Genomic DNA, 15752 nt, shown 5'->3' with positions numbered 1-15752 from the left:
ATGGCAATTTTCTACTGGTACTGCAAATTAGTTCATGATTAGACAATCAATTTCTAGGAAATTAAATCATAATCTCTTTTCTGTTTATCTATATTCTGTTCATCTTTATTGATGTTGCATTAATACTGTTGTGACCTAAAGAAACAGTCTTACCATTCTGTGACAAGACTGATCACCAGTGTTCAAATATCAAATGATAAGAACAGAGGCAGCACAAAACTAAAAAGCTAGATGTGGTTAACACATTTATTTCCTTCCTCTTTTAGGGAGTGCTTGACCTTCCTGGCTAAAGCAGCTTTGTTGTGTGCTCATGTGGTTTTTAAACAGGTGCTGAGAAAGAAGGCCCCTGCAAAGAGGCAGCAAAATACCTCCAAGTAAGTTCCACTGAGTTTGTATTTATAGCTTGTGATAATGAAAAATAAGAAATATGCATATCTGTGAAAAGTCAATTTCAAAAATATGAAATATAGACACCTGCTGCCATCCTCCATCAGCCTTGTGCTGTTATCAAAGTACAAATAAAGCTAAAGGCAACTTCATTTTATGGTCGTTCAACAATATGCTCCACTCTTATAGTTTGGAAGTAGGTAAAGACTGGGACGAAGGTGTTCCCTTGTTGCTGTTTGCGATACGTGATACAGTTCAAGAGTCTTTGGGGTTTAGTCCAATTAGCCTAGTTTTTGGTTGTGAAGCCCGTGGTCCTCTCAAACTATATGAGAAGTGGTTAACTCCTGATACAACTAGCCCTTCATTATCTGTGGATAAGTTTGTGACTACAAGCTTGTGAATGGTTAAATGCCACCCATATCAAAGCTAGACACAATTTAGACTCGGCTCAAGAATCTATGAAAGGTAAATATGACCGTGCTGCAGTCAGTCGATCATTCGAGATGGGTGATAAAGTGTTAGTGCTTGTAGCCATGCCTGGTTCAACTCTTCGGACATGTTTTTCTGGTCCATGTCGTTCAACAGAAACTAACACCCACAAATTATGCTGTGAGTACCCCTGATCGAAGACGTAAATCTCCTGTTTGTCACATAAATATGCTAAAGCCATATGTTGATCGTAATGCTGAGTTGATCGTAATGCTGAGTTACTGTCACTGCTACTGTAGCTCATTCTTGTCCCTCTCCCAATTCAAACACTGTAATGTCAGATTACACCCCAGAACAAGATGGTCTTAGTTTTGATAGAAACAGCATTCCTACTACCAGATTACCAAATTCAGAAGCATTGAAACAATTGTCTACTAAGTTATCATATTTATCTTTAATGGCTCAGTGTGATATTTTCACATTGATTGACCGGTACCCTTCTCTTTTTGTTGATGTACCTACCCGTGCATCGGTTTTAGAGCATGATATTGATGTACATCCCTATCGTGTGAGCTCTCATTAACGATTGTTTCTGATAAAGAGACTGAATATTTGTTGGCAAATAATCTTGCAAAGCCCAGTAGTAGTTCCTGGTGCTCACCATGTCTGTTAGATGGTACTTTTCATTTTTGCACGGACTAAAGGAAAGTAAATGCCGTTATGGTACCAGATTCATTCCCTCTCCCCAGAATGGAAGATTGTGTAGATAGAGTAGGTTCTGCAATGTTTGTCAGCAAATTAGATTTACTTAAAGGTTATTGGCATCAGAGATCTCTGCTTTTGCTACACCGGACACCTTTCTGCAATACACAGTTATGCCTTTTGGATTGTGTAATATCCCTGCTACCTTCCTTTCATTTTGAAAGGTGTATTGAGTTGTGAAGCTTATCTCGATGACCTTCTTGTATATTCAGATACATGGGAACAGCATTTGAGGACACTGGAGACTGTATTCTGTAAGTTGCGAGATGCTTCATTAGTGTTAAATTTGGAAAAGTGTGAATTTGGGAAAAGTGTGGTTAGCTACCTTGGAAAAATGGTGGGTCATGGACAGGTGCGTCCCTTGGATGCTAAGGTACAAGCCATCAAAGCTTTTCCGGTTCCTCGGACAAAACGGGACCTACATCGGTTTTTGGGGATGGCTGGCTACTACCGTTGCTTTTGTAAAAACTTTTCAGATGTTGTCTTACCTTTGACTTCACTTTTATGCAAAAACACTTCTCTTGTATGGACTCCAATTTGCCAAAATGCTTTTGACTCTGTGAAAAGTTTTCTGTGTAGTTCACCTGTACTCCTTGCTCCAGATTTTACAAAGCTTTTTTAACTCGAAGTATATGCTAGCTGCGGGTATGGAGGACTCAGCTGGTATTGACCACCCTGTTTGTTACTTTTCAAAGAAGTTTGTAAAACATCAGTTAGCTTAAAGTACAACTGAGAATGAAGCCCTCATGCTCCTTTTTGCTCTGCAACACTTTGAAGTTTAACTTGATGGTAGTTCAGATCTAATCACTGTTTATACTGATCATAATCCTTTGGTGTTTTTGAACCAGATGTGTAACTCTAACCAGTGACTCATGCGATGGTCAATGATTATACAGGGATTTCCTCTCAAGATAGTTCATAAAAAAAGGTTTAGAGAATGTGATTGCTGACACATTGTTGAGAATTTAAGGTATGCTGTTTTTTTGTTTTTTTTTCCCCCCACAGGTCTCACACGTAAGGGGGGGGGGGGCGTTACACTCCTGGAGTGCTGCAGTGCGCTCCTGGTCCAGTTTGGGATTTGGGGCTGTCTGTGCACGTCATTACTGACCCCACCCCTCATTGAGTGATTGCTGGGTTTGCTGTGGCTTATCTAAGGACCCTGCTGCAAGAAGATGGTGACTTGCCCAAGCTCATTTTTGCATTAGTGTTTCGCTGTATGAATTGTGAGTTTGAAATCTTTGCTGTGCTGTGCTTCCCTTGTCTTGATATACACATAGCTTGTGTATGTGTAGCTCTGGATGTTAGTATTCCCTGTGTTTTGTTTATGATTGTGATCCCTGTGATAGATGAAAGGTTTTTGTGTATGTTTATGTATAGTTTCTGATTGTAGGGAGTGGTACCTGTTGGTTTGGGTTTGGGGTTATTGTCTGTTATTGTCAGGGAGTTAGTATAGGATTGTATTTTATTTTTGTCCTGTAAAGTGTAGTTAGTTGTGGTGTTTCTTTTGGTAGTGTGGGTTTTGTTTGTTATGTTGGCAAATAACCACTCCTGAAGTGATATATATATATATATATATATATATATATATATATATATATATATATATATATATATATATATATATATAGTGTCTTTGTTCACCATTTAAATACACAAAATTTCACCTCGTCTACCAGTTTAGTCCAGTTTTAAATCATTCTACCTACCATCCTGCTACCAATCTTTTCCAGTGCTGTTGCAACCTCACCACCTAGACAGAGTCGTAACAGAACTCAGAGTGCAAACATATAAACTGACATATTTCTGTGAGAATAATGAGAATTATGCAGAGATGTCACTGTAATCATAATTTAATATGATGAGAAGTAAGGGCTGCAGTTTTACTTGACCAAAGATCTCAGACACAAGAGTGGTGATGGTTGGATTATCAGACCTGTCTTAGAAAACCTATGACTGTCATCTGCTTGGGTGTTGTCTGCATGACGTAGTGCCCATGTGTTCACAAAAAGGAAGATCAGCTCTAACAGTGTGGAAAGACCTCATATGGTAATACAGCCCAATATGTATTGATATATTTATTTGATTTATATAACTAAAATTGTCAAAGTTTTTAGAAATGTTAAATAATAACTTTTCAAAATAATTTATGTATTTGTTACAATAGGGCCTTGCACCTCTTTTTCTTTTAATATTTGTACACACAGGTCTGAAAAACATTTGTAATATTGCTTAAAAAATATTTATCTGCAGTTAAAGTAAAATTACACCAAGGTAAAAAAATTAATAAATAACAGGCAAATGAAATATTATTTTTTCATCCATGACTGACAAGATTAGTATGACTAAAGTATGAAAAAATGTTTACCAGTAATTTAAACAGAAGCAGAAATATGATGAACCTTTCTGTATTTGCTGTTGTGTGTCTGCGCAGGTTTGTTTAATGTCACTCTGAACTCCTCCTTTCTCACGCTCATCACTCTGTTCATCACGTCTGGACCCATTCACACCTTTTAAAAAGAAACTGCACAACGATGTCTCAACATGATTACATTAATGTATCCTCTTTTCATAACTGAATGCAGTGTTCACATTTAATAAAGATTAGGAAGGTTGTGGAGGATATCTTTAATGGGCAAAGACATATACAACTCAGCATATATTGCAATAAGTTTGACCATGATCAACAATGTACATGATGATGATTCCAGTGTCTTAAACTTTCACCTGCCAAAGCCACCAAAATGTTCAAAGTTCAGGGTGTTATGGCAAGCGGTTTTAACATATAATGGCTTTTGTCTGACTATGCATAATACAGTTTTAGATATCTGCACTGTCTCTGTCGTCCTCTGTTATGCTGCTCAATCTGACCACCAGCAGGAATACATGATCTTCAGTGTAACAATTTGTGGATATACGTTCCAAAAGCCCTGGTGTATCTGTAACTTTAACCTTCCTCCCTGAGACCATGCCTCTCTGGTTCTTGCAGTCTTTTGTCACAGGTAAAAAGGAGAAACTGTCTTCAAACACCTGCCTCCCAAGGATGGTGTTTCCTGACGAGCTTGAGCTCATGTGATGTTTTAAGCTCTAAGAGAGAGAGAGAGAGAGGCAAAGACAGAGACAAAAAGAAACTAGTAGTAGTTGGTTATCAGTAGCAGTCACCCCATTTGGAGACAAAATAGAATGTCAAAGATCCAGAATCAAATCATAAAAGAATGAAAGAATCATGATACGTTCTGCAGCTAAATTCAAGTCAAAGTGAGGTAACTGAAATATATTATTTAGAAGACAATCTCTGATTGTTTTGATTATTTGTGGTATGGTCAATGAGCACTTCATGTTCTTTTGCAGGCATGACATTCTGGATAATCTATGTAGTAAAGTGTCTAAAAACCAAAACACTCAGGACTTGTTTATACCTTCCATGTGTTTAATGTCCAGATTGAATCTGGATATACTTTGGCTGGATTCCATTTATGCTCTTCACTAAAATGTGTCCCTAGTGTGATCAGATGAGATTGGATTTTACTCTATCCCATAGAAAGCACAACTACATGAAGCGGGCAGGGGGGTGGACCCAAGTGCAGAATGTCTGCTGGGGGAAGCCAGTGAGTGGAGGGTTGGAGTGAACTGGAGTGGATGGTGAAACCAAAACTAAAACAAAAGTGAAGGTGTTTAGGTGAAACCTAAGTTTTCCCCAAGAGGGGCTCAAAACAATGAGGTTGGGATTCAGCTGAACCTCAACAGAACCCTTTCTTTCAGCTGTTTAATGCACTGTACCTGTCACCTTTATACAAAGGTGTAATGCTCAGCTACTGCTAATGTGTGCTTAAATGCAGAGCCTAGCAGGTGTGCACAGTCAGCACTGATTAGTCAAAAGGATCCTGGGAAGTGGAGCACACACAGCCTAGGTCCCCTGCTGGTAGGCAGACGTGCAGGCTGGACCCTTAAACAAACATACTTCCTACTGTAACCATAGTTTATCACCTTCTACCACTAATGTATTTATATGCTATCAAAATATTGTAAGTAGTATTTAAAGCAGCCAATGAATAATTTGTATCAGAAGAAGAGAAAATTGCTTTAAATTTCTCCAGTGTTCTGTGCTGTCCTGAGGTCTTTTTGGGTACAAGAGAGAAGCCAGCAGATGCATTTCAGTTTCTCTTAACTGTTTGCAGACAATGAAAATACACTCTGTTGGCAATAGTGTTAAATGAGGTGAAACGTTGTCTCTGACCACCTCTAAATTGTTTTAGTGGGGGTTTTTTTGAGTGTTTTGAGTGATCTGATTGTAATCCCCTTCAACCTGCATCCTGGGGGTGTTTACACCTGGTTTTTCATGTGACCAAATGAAATCCAGATATAATCCAATCACCAAAAGCAAATGTTAAGGCAGTGTGTAAACAGCCTCTCAGAGGAGAAGCAGTCAGAGACTTGGAGCCTGTAGTCATGTTATATGAGGTCATATATCCCTGTCTCCATCCACCCGAAGGAAAGGTATCAATTGGTTTCCCCCTCACAGTGAAACCCATAAACCCACTGTCCTTTTAGGTATAAGATAAACATCCTAAGGTTAAATTAAATTAAATGGACTGGCCACGGACTTAATAATAACCCAACGCTTGTCTCTTTGCTCACTCACCCACTGAAATTGTAGTATGGGGTAAAAACCTTATGTGGCAAATAAATGTCTCTGAGAGGACTCATACACCTCAGACACTGACCTTGCATTTGGGAGGAAGCCATAAAGTACATAATGACAGCAATGACAAAAACAATCCCAAACAGTAGGCCCAGAATCCGAAACGAGGACACCAAATCTGAGAATCATGTTCACCAGAGGACAGGGAATGAAAGAGCTTGACTGTTATTACAGCACACACATATCACTGTGCTATTGATCTGCAACTGATTATTATTTTTCCCCTCAATAATCATTGAAGGGTTTCACATCAAGATGTTAATGTTTCAGCTGAACTGCTGTGTTGGAGTTCTTCCCACCTATGATTTTCTCTTCTGGTAGAGTAGTGATCCATGAGTTTATCTCCACACTGTGCTAATGCTGTGACAAAGTTCTGCAGACACATGAAAGAACATACATGCAACCTATAAGCTCTTGTGAATCATGTATAAATCTGTATAACAACTTATTTCTCCTTTATTTGTAACTGAGACCAGGTTGATTCTCCCGCCTTCGATGTAAAATGCCAGGTGTCTGGTGATAGCACATTCATTCTCCTCATCAAATTAATTTTAAGGGCCGCCTATCATGCTCATATTTCAGTGTTCCTAATTTTATTTTTGGGCCTACTAGAACAGATTTACATGCTTCAATGCTTCAAAACACCACAGATGTAAACACCAGTATTTTTCCAATGTTGCTGGTTCTGCCATATGAGTTTGAGCCAGAGCCCAATCCTAAAAATCAGGAAGAACCAGTTGGTAGGCCTGATCCAGCTTTGCCAGCTAGCCTGGAGCAGGATGTTTCAGAGTAGTAAGTTGTTTTTGTTTTACTTTGGCACTCTCTTATATTTCAAATGTGATGTTACAACCATCATTTCACTGCAATCACAACTGACTGTCTACTGACTGACTAAACTTTACATTTTTAATTTCTTATTTAGTGCACTTTCACCACAATGTCAACTCAAGTGAAAATGTCTACTGCAAAGAAATGAGGAAGGTAATCTATCAACCCATGTTATGCAGCTAACTATCTGGAAACTCTGACAGTAGCATACAGCATCAAACTGTGCATGATTTTTAAAGCAGTCCTCTGTGAAATGAGATCATACAAAGGAGATTTCCCCACACAACGCAGAACAGAGCTTCTTTTTGTCATGGCTACAAAACTGAACAAACTGCTCCCAGCCTGCACTTGCTTGCACTGCACCCCGTGCCAGGACAGGGACGCCAGGAGTGCAGCCATTCCTTACAGGTATAGTGTATTCAAGTTTCAAGTTCAAGTTTGGTTTATTTGTCACATACATAGTCATACGCAGTATAACTCGCAGTGAAATGGTTGAGAGTGCTCTGTCCAAACTGAGGAAAAGAAATGTAAATATTCTATATATGTGAAATATATATATATGCAAAGAGAAATAGAATATTTTGTATGTACAAAATGTATTAACAATGTATGTACAATATATGTATATTATGATTATATACACAATGTACAATGTATATGGTTGTGTATATATGTACACAATGTATAGAATGTACAGATCCATTTTGTAGAATAACATTTACAGTTGTTGTGTTACAAGGTAATTGAATATATATATATATATATATATATATATATATATATATATATATATATATGTATATACAGTTATACAGTTATGTTACATGGTGGTTGTGGTCCCCACAGTTTATCAGTTTCCCTGATTCAGGGCCTGAATGGCCTGTGGGAAGAAGCTCCTCTTCAGTCTCTCTGTCTTGGTCTTCAGGGAGCGAAAGCTCCTCCCTGACCTCAACAGAGAGAACAGTCTATTGTTGGGATGGGTGGGGTCCTTCACAATCCTCCTGGCCTTGGTCTGGCACCGCTTGTAGTAGATGGTCTGCAGGTCAGGAAGTTCCGTGTGAGTGATGCGCTCTGCTAAACGCACTACCCTTTGGAGTGCTTGTCTGTCCTGCTTGGTGCTATTCCCAAACCAGACTGTGATGTTCTGGATAGTGCAGGTGTAGAAGTTCTGCAGTACCTTGGAGGGCAGTCTGAAGTCTCTTAGGTGTCTGAGGTGGTAAAGACGCTGACGAGCTTTCTTTGCCAGGGAGTTGGTATGGCGGGACCAAGACAAGTCCTGCGAGATGTGAACACCAAGGTACCTGAAACTATCTACTCTCTCCACCGTGGTTCCACTGATCCTCACAGGTTGGTAGTGCCGCTCCTGCTTCTTGCTGCAATCCACGATCAGCTCCTTTGTCTTACTGATGTTTAGGAGGAGATTATTTTCCTGGCACCAGTTTTCCAGGTGTTTAATCTCCTCCAGGTAGGCCCTCTCGTCGTTGTCCGAGATCAGACCCATGACAACGGTGTCGTCCGCAAACTTGACAATGATGGTGGAGCTGGAAGTGGCTGTGCAGTCGTGGGTGTACAGTGAGTAGAGCAGGGGGCTTAGGACACAACCCTGAGGAGCTCCAGTGCTGAGGGTGAGGGTGGATGAGGCGCAGTTGCCCACCCGTACTGATTGTTGTCTGTCTGTTAGGAAGTTGGAGATCCAGTCGCACAGAGATGTTTGCAGTCCTAGATCCCCCAACTTACTAGTGAGTAGGGAGGGGATGATAGTGTTAAATGCTGAACTGTAGTTGACAAACAGTATTTTAACATAATTACCCCTCCCTTCGTCCAGGTGAGTCAGTGTAGTGTGGAGCAGATGTGCAATTGCATCGTCAGTGGAGCGGTTGTGGCGGTATGCAAACTGCAGTGGGTCCATGGAGGCTGACAGTGAAGATGTGATGAAGTCTCTGACTAGCTTTTCAAAGCACTTCATCACGACTGATGTGAGGGCAACAGGGCGGTAGTCATTGAGGTCAGAGGGTCAAGGTTTCTTCGGGACAGGGACGTTCACATATATCATATAGTGGGACTGTGTTTCCCTTCTTTCCTGTATCCACAGTAATGGGCTCACAATTGTTTCCTGAGAGCCTAAAAGAAGAACACACTCAGTATAGTGAACACTGCTACAATAATCTTCACAAGCGAGTTGTTACGGAAGGCTCCTCCCCCCACGAGTCACATGGTACGGCCCACCGCGTGCAGGGGGACTCAGGTGTGTACTGTTTGTAACCACGCCCCCCGGGATTGCACACACCTGCACAGGGTTTAGTGTTGAATGTCTGTCTATTCAAAACCCTGTCAGTGGGCGTATCCTCGTTGGTCATTGTCGCTACGTGTGTGTTAATTTCGATCTCTGTGGCCGTAACGTTAGTTTGTGTAGTCCCGTGTTAAAGTGTATGTGTTCTTCGTTTAATGTTAAGTGTAGAGTCATGTTTAACTTAAGTTTTATGGGCGAGTTCCACCTGTGTCATATGTGTTTAATGTTAATAAACGTCCTGCCCCACGCCCTGTGGCACTCGGGCCAGCTACGTTGTGTATGTGCATGTATGCCACGCAGAGGAGGTTTTTTAGTTTGCACTGTACTTGACGGACAGCACTGGACCAGCTCTTTTTGTCCTTATTTTTCACTTCCCTAGTAACACGTTTATGAGCTTTGGATGTTTCTACGGTTCATGTATGAATTGTCTACAAGATTCCAAGAGCAAGCCTGTCACGTAGTGAATAAACCGGCAAGATTACTGCAAAACTGAGTTGAGTCTGACACGCGTCTCCGCCATATGCGTCACAGGCTTCTCTCTACCAGTTCCAAAATTCTCCGCTAATCGGGGTTGGAGTGTAACTTAAATAGGACTAACTCCAAAGCTTTACAACACACACATCAGATCATGCTTAAAAGATTGTAGCAGCTATGATAAATATAATTTGATTTATTGTGTGTACCTCACTGGTAGTGTGTCATACTCAGCAGAGCTGGAATAAGAATCCAAGGCTGTGTACATGTCATCAGGAAGACACAATTTTGAGGCAAGAGAGACCATGTTAGTATCAGTACCTTGGACAGCAGCCTCACTCCTGCGCTAAGCTTTTCTGCATCCCACACACCATTTACTTACACTGCCATCTAGAGGAAGAGATTTGTAATTACAGGTACACTTGATCAGGATCAATAGTCTCTTTCCTGGTTTGTAAGATTCACATGGTTCATCTAAAAGAAACAGATATAAATTATACAACAAATTATAAAGCATTCTGAAAATTGGTAACAATGCATGAATAGTGTCTTCAACGTAAATTATAATTAATGTAGCATCTACACTGGTATATTAGATTGAAGACAAGTTAGAAGTACATCAGTTATAAACTAAAGTAAACAATCAGCACTTGCACAGGTGAATTTTTAAAGCAACATAAGGTAGCTCTTAATTTTAATTAAGACAAACGGTATAAATTATATGTGCATGTGTAACAAGTACTGGAAAGAAATGTTTAAGAATGTCAGAATTCTCCTCCACTGAGGTCACGATCTCCCTGCTTACCGATCTCATTTCTTTGTTTTTTTAGCTTCTGAGATATTTCGAGTTTTATACAGACTATGTTATTGAAGATTTATGTTCAGTAATGTCCATGTGGAGTTGCCGTGGGGTGGAGTAGCGCGAAGTAAAAGCTGAGTTAGTTGTATTCACTTCTTTCTACTGTGTCCGTATGCGTTTCTTTTTTTCGTTAAATGTCAAGTTTATTAGGCGAACCCTTGTGAAGCTCAGTTGGTGACAGCCGTCTTTATTCACTTTCTTTGGGACAAATGAACGAAAGTGTGCGGTTTTTGAGTAGTTTAGCTTATTCGGTATAGTTAGTAACTTGGCTCCAATGGGAATTGAAGCCAATGCTCCATCACATGTGGAAAAGGAAACATCAGATTGTTGGACTCTGTAATGCAATTTGGGTGTCAGATACAACGAGTGCGACCTCATGCACTCTGCATTATATTTCTGGAAGGCGATAAAAATTCAGCATTTTACTATTCACTAAGTTTCTCGTAATAAAAACGTAATCATTCAATTCAAATATGAATGTAGTGACTGATCTTGTTTATAAATTAGAGTTTGGGAATGTATTAATGTGATTGTCACGGTTGACCGGTCGTCCGCTAGAGAGGACTCACCTACTTTAGATAGGGGCCGTCCTACACCCCCACCTTGTTTCCGATCACCAGAGTTCTAATCAATTACACCTGTGCCTAAGTCTCTTTGCTATTTAAATCTATATGTCTCTGGCGAATACGCTGAGTATTAATGGACTAAGTCAGACGGGAGCCTCATCCCGTGCATCGCTTCCCCAAAGGCCTCATATTAAGTGTACTTGTTTTTTTGTGAGTGTTCATTCATTTGATCATGGAGAATAAAGAGCTCTTTAGCTCGATCTTGCCTCCCGCTTCCACTGTGCCGTCGCTACCGTCACAGAGAGCTTTTCAGTTTTATTTTATTTAAAAGCTTTTCTGATGAGAAGGTATAGCGTCGTCCGATGAAAAACTATATCCAAATATCCAGTTTTTCAGGGACCTGGAAAAGCAAATAATAGTAACGATTCAAACCTCCTGTGACAATATACATCAGCGGTTATGTAGCGTTTGTGAGCGAGCTCTGTTATCAAAGCCGGTCCCGACCTCCATGGGGATCCACGCAATACAGCATGCTTGTTAAAGGTAACCTGCGTCTAGACTTGGTGGTCAGCCAGAGTAGTCGGCTGCAGTAAAGAGCTGAGCAGACAGCCGCCGAACCGTAGTTGTACCTGCAGTACCCCACGTCAGCTGGTAGCTTTAGCGTGATTCATTCAAATGTATAACAGGTGTCGGTCTGCTTCGTTTTTCATCATACTAACGTGTCCTAATACGGGATACTGCGCATGTGCACAACGCCATTAATACCCTTGCGAGTACGTGCCTTTTAACCTTTTTTTTTTTTTTTTTGCCTTACGCTTACTATTGCTTGTTTCTTATAATTAGTGTAGTATTATCATTTGTATTTTGTAACGTGTTGTATTTTAATGTTAATTCTGAGTTCGTCAAGCACATTGTTTAAACACGTGTTTCTACAAGAAAATATGAATTGCGAATTAAAATACCCAAGTGGTCCATTGTCGTCTCTGCTTTTGTATTATGGCTATTGTATTATGTAACGTTTAATTGTGCTTTTAGTGTTAATTTCTATCGAAGTGTTATTGTTTTTCTCAGTGTTCGGAAATTGTGCAAGGCGAATCCAAATCGCCAAAAATGTTCTCTTAGCATGTCTAGCCGACGTCGGCACGCTGTTTACGGTTTGCTCCCTGGAAACGTAATACAGAGTTCGTTTGCTAATTGGGAAGACGTCTTACTAACGTCGTTTTTGGATCAAGTGACATGTCCAGCCAACCTTATACCAATAATCTTCCCACACTCTCGCGGCTGATACGGCTTTTCTCTGTGCGAATGCGGTGGTGTCTCTGGAGCTCATCCCGTCTACTAAAGCTCTTTCCACACCTCTTTTCCGAGACTTTCTGTGATTGTCCGTGAGGTGTGTTGGTGTGGACAGTAACAGAGGACGTTTGTGGAGTATTGAAGCGTTTTTTAGGTGCCAGATTCTCATATTTAATTTCTCCTGATTTCAGCAATCTGACATAGTCCTCATGATGGCATCTCCTGATTTGTTTGTGGAGTTAAATTTGAGCTGTTTGGGAACGTGGACACACACAGCAGAAGAAGACTTGCAAATGGATATAATTTATTCCTAGAGAGAAAAAAGGCATTATAAATTCAATGTGAGATGCAACATAATTATGATAAACAACTGTCGGGTGGCTGTACATCATGTAAACAATATTAATACTTAAAGCAAAATAATATCATAAAATAACTAATTAAGCAAAATTTGACTTATTCTGTAATTCAGTAGATTTTCAGTGCACCTTATCTGGGGGAGCCATGAACTACACAGCTTTTCTGGGTTAAACACCACAAACTTTCATCCTGCGTTTCTTATATTAACAAGGAGGAATATTGACCTAAATCAGGTGTGTCATTGTAGGGCAAACACTGACTTGGTACTTTTTAGTTTAAAAATTAAAGTAAGATTAAATATTAATTGATAGAAATTAAAAAAGGGGTTTGGACCTAACCTTGTGCAGATCACTTTTTGAGCCATATGTAGCCAAAGATGATGTCAACATCTTTGGCGTACTTGTCTCCGTACCACATCAGAAGCTCCTGTCCTGCTTTGATGGGTAGACAGCCATGGTAGAGAACCCCCCCCCCCCCCCCCCCCCCCCCCCCCCCCCCCCCCCATGATACTGTAAGGTCAACAAATTCTGCTCTTCATCATTACGAGCACAGTTTATATACCTAAAAACAGAGACACACACACACACACACACACACACAGGGAGAGAGAGAAGGATGAATAACTGGCAGTTTTTTAATCAAATAATAGACTATAAAATTCATTATTCATCACATATGGCCAACAACCCATGAGCTGCAGATTCAGTGCTGCATTCTGCACCTCATCCAATTAAAGTGAGTCGCTCTCTTAGCATCTATGTACTTATTACACTGATTGCAAAAACAAAATTAAATTTAAAGGGGCTATATAAGAAATCATACTGTGTTCAGTGTGAATACTGTTCTACAGTAGGACTCAACATTTAAAGCAAACTGTAGGTCTGTTGCCCCAGAGAACTGTACTGAAATACAGTTAATAAAATGTGTTTGTAAAAATATAATAGAGCACTTGTGGCACTTGAAGGAAGCTGAGAAACAGGAGCTTTGTTGACAAATGATATGTATTGTATGGGACCAAAGAACTGAAAACAAACAATAAAAATGCTCATTTTTGTTTCTTTAAAATATATTGATATTTTTCAAATGAGCTTCTGAATGACTTGAATGTTCCAACTGGAACAGTTTGACACTTTTTAAACTCTCCCAAGCCAGCAACAGGAATACTGGTCTTCTGAATCTTCAGACCGGATGGAAGTGTTTGTCTGGTTTGATCTTTGACCCCCAGAGAAACAGGGGTATCTGGGATAATGAGAGGGGAATGTAAACCTCACACTGCACTCATCAGTGTCTGGAAGGACAGGAGACAAGAAAGGAAAGAAATGATAACCAGTATGATACTGAGTGTGTGTGCCTGGGTGGTGGTAGCGCAATGGTTAATGTACTTGTCTAATAATCAGACGGTTGCCAGTTCAACCTTGTACTGTTGGGCCCCTGAGCAAGACCCTCAGTTGTATTGTCATAATTGTATGTTGTTTTTGATAAAAGCATCAGCTAAATGTGTGGGAATGTGAGTGAGTGAGTGAGTGAGTTTCAAGTCAGTTCCATGGGATTTATTTGTCAATACTCTGCACGTTTCCCTTTGTCTTTGCTGTCAGTTCGGTGTCATTGGGGTCTCGTGATACAAGTTCACATTTAACCTCCTACTGCACACGCGACCTCTAGCATACTGAAATAAAACACTCAATAGCATCGAATGTACTTAAAATACAGTCCATATATCCACATGAAATTTCATGTAACTAATATAAATACCTGCTTACCGATTTTCAGCAATCTACGTGCAACCGTTCACCAGAAATCCCACGCTGAGTACACGGTGTTGTGGGGGGGTTGGTAAATTTCCACAACAACATTCGTCCTTTTTTAAATTACCTTTTATAACATGCTTCCGGTATAAGATCATTTAAGATTTTGTCTTAAAAAATTCAGTCAGCAACTGCGTGACACGTTTAATCAGCAATGAATCTGTTCTTAAGCAATTCATCAATTATCCCGCTAGAGGGTGATAGAGTTTTTTCTTGAACGGGAATATTTCATTGCCATGGCCCTAACTACGCATGCTGCCCAACTACACCCTGCTCATACTAAGTCTTAAAACCGGACCAGGCAGTTGAAGAGTAGGGATAACGGTATATATATATATTTTTTTATTTTGTAAGTGAAAAATTATTTGTTTTTATTTGTGATTGTAAAATGTGTTATACTGCTTATCTACCAATATGGCGCAGTGCTTTTTCAGGTCGGGGTCTGGAGTGTTGCAGGTGTAACTAGATGAACAGAAGGGGGCGCTGATTCCAAAAGCTTAAAATCATGCATTAAATCTTGAAAACTAAATTCAGTCTTCACAGTGTAAAATGTTGAAATAAAATCGAATAATAAAAAAAAAATGTTGTAGTGGTCAGAGCTAAGTTATGTGTACAGTTATGTCTGTAGAGGTTAATTCTCTATCATCGCCTTCTTGCTGATGTGGTTAATACATATTTTTAAAGATATTTGTCTTTAGTTTAAAGTAAGTTTCAGCCAGAAAGTGCATGCATACCCTCTTAACGGCAGGATCTTGCAGATAAATGTGTTAACCACATCTAGCTTTTCACTTCTGTGCTGCCTCTGTTCTCATCATTTGATATTTGAACATGGTGATCAGTCTCATTATAGAACAGTAAGACTCTTTCTTTAGTTCAGATACGTTTTAATGCAGCATGAATAGAGATTAACAGAATAGAAATGAACAGAGCAGAGATTAACAGAAGAGAGATTAAAAGAATAGAGATTTACAGGTGGTTTCTTAGAATTTGATTATGTCTA

Source organism: Electrophorus electricus, chromosome 16, assembly GCF_013358815.1.
Source record: "Electrophorus electricus isolate fEleEle1 chromosome 16, fEleEle1.pri, whole genome shotgun sequence".
NCBI lineage: Eukaryota > Metazoa > Chordata > Actinopteri > Gymnotiformes > Gymnotidae > Electrophorus > Electrophorus electricus.
Note: the sequence above shows the minus strand (reverse complement) of the source record.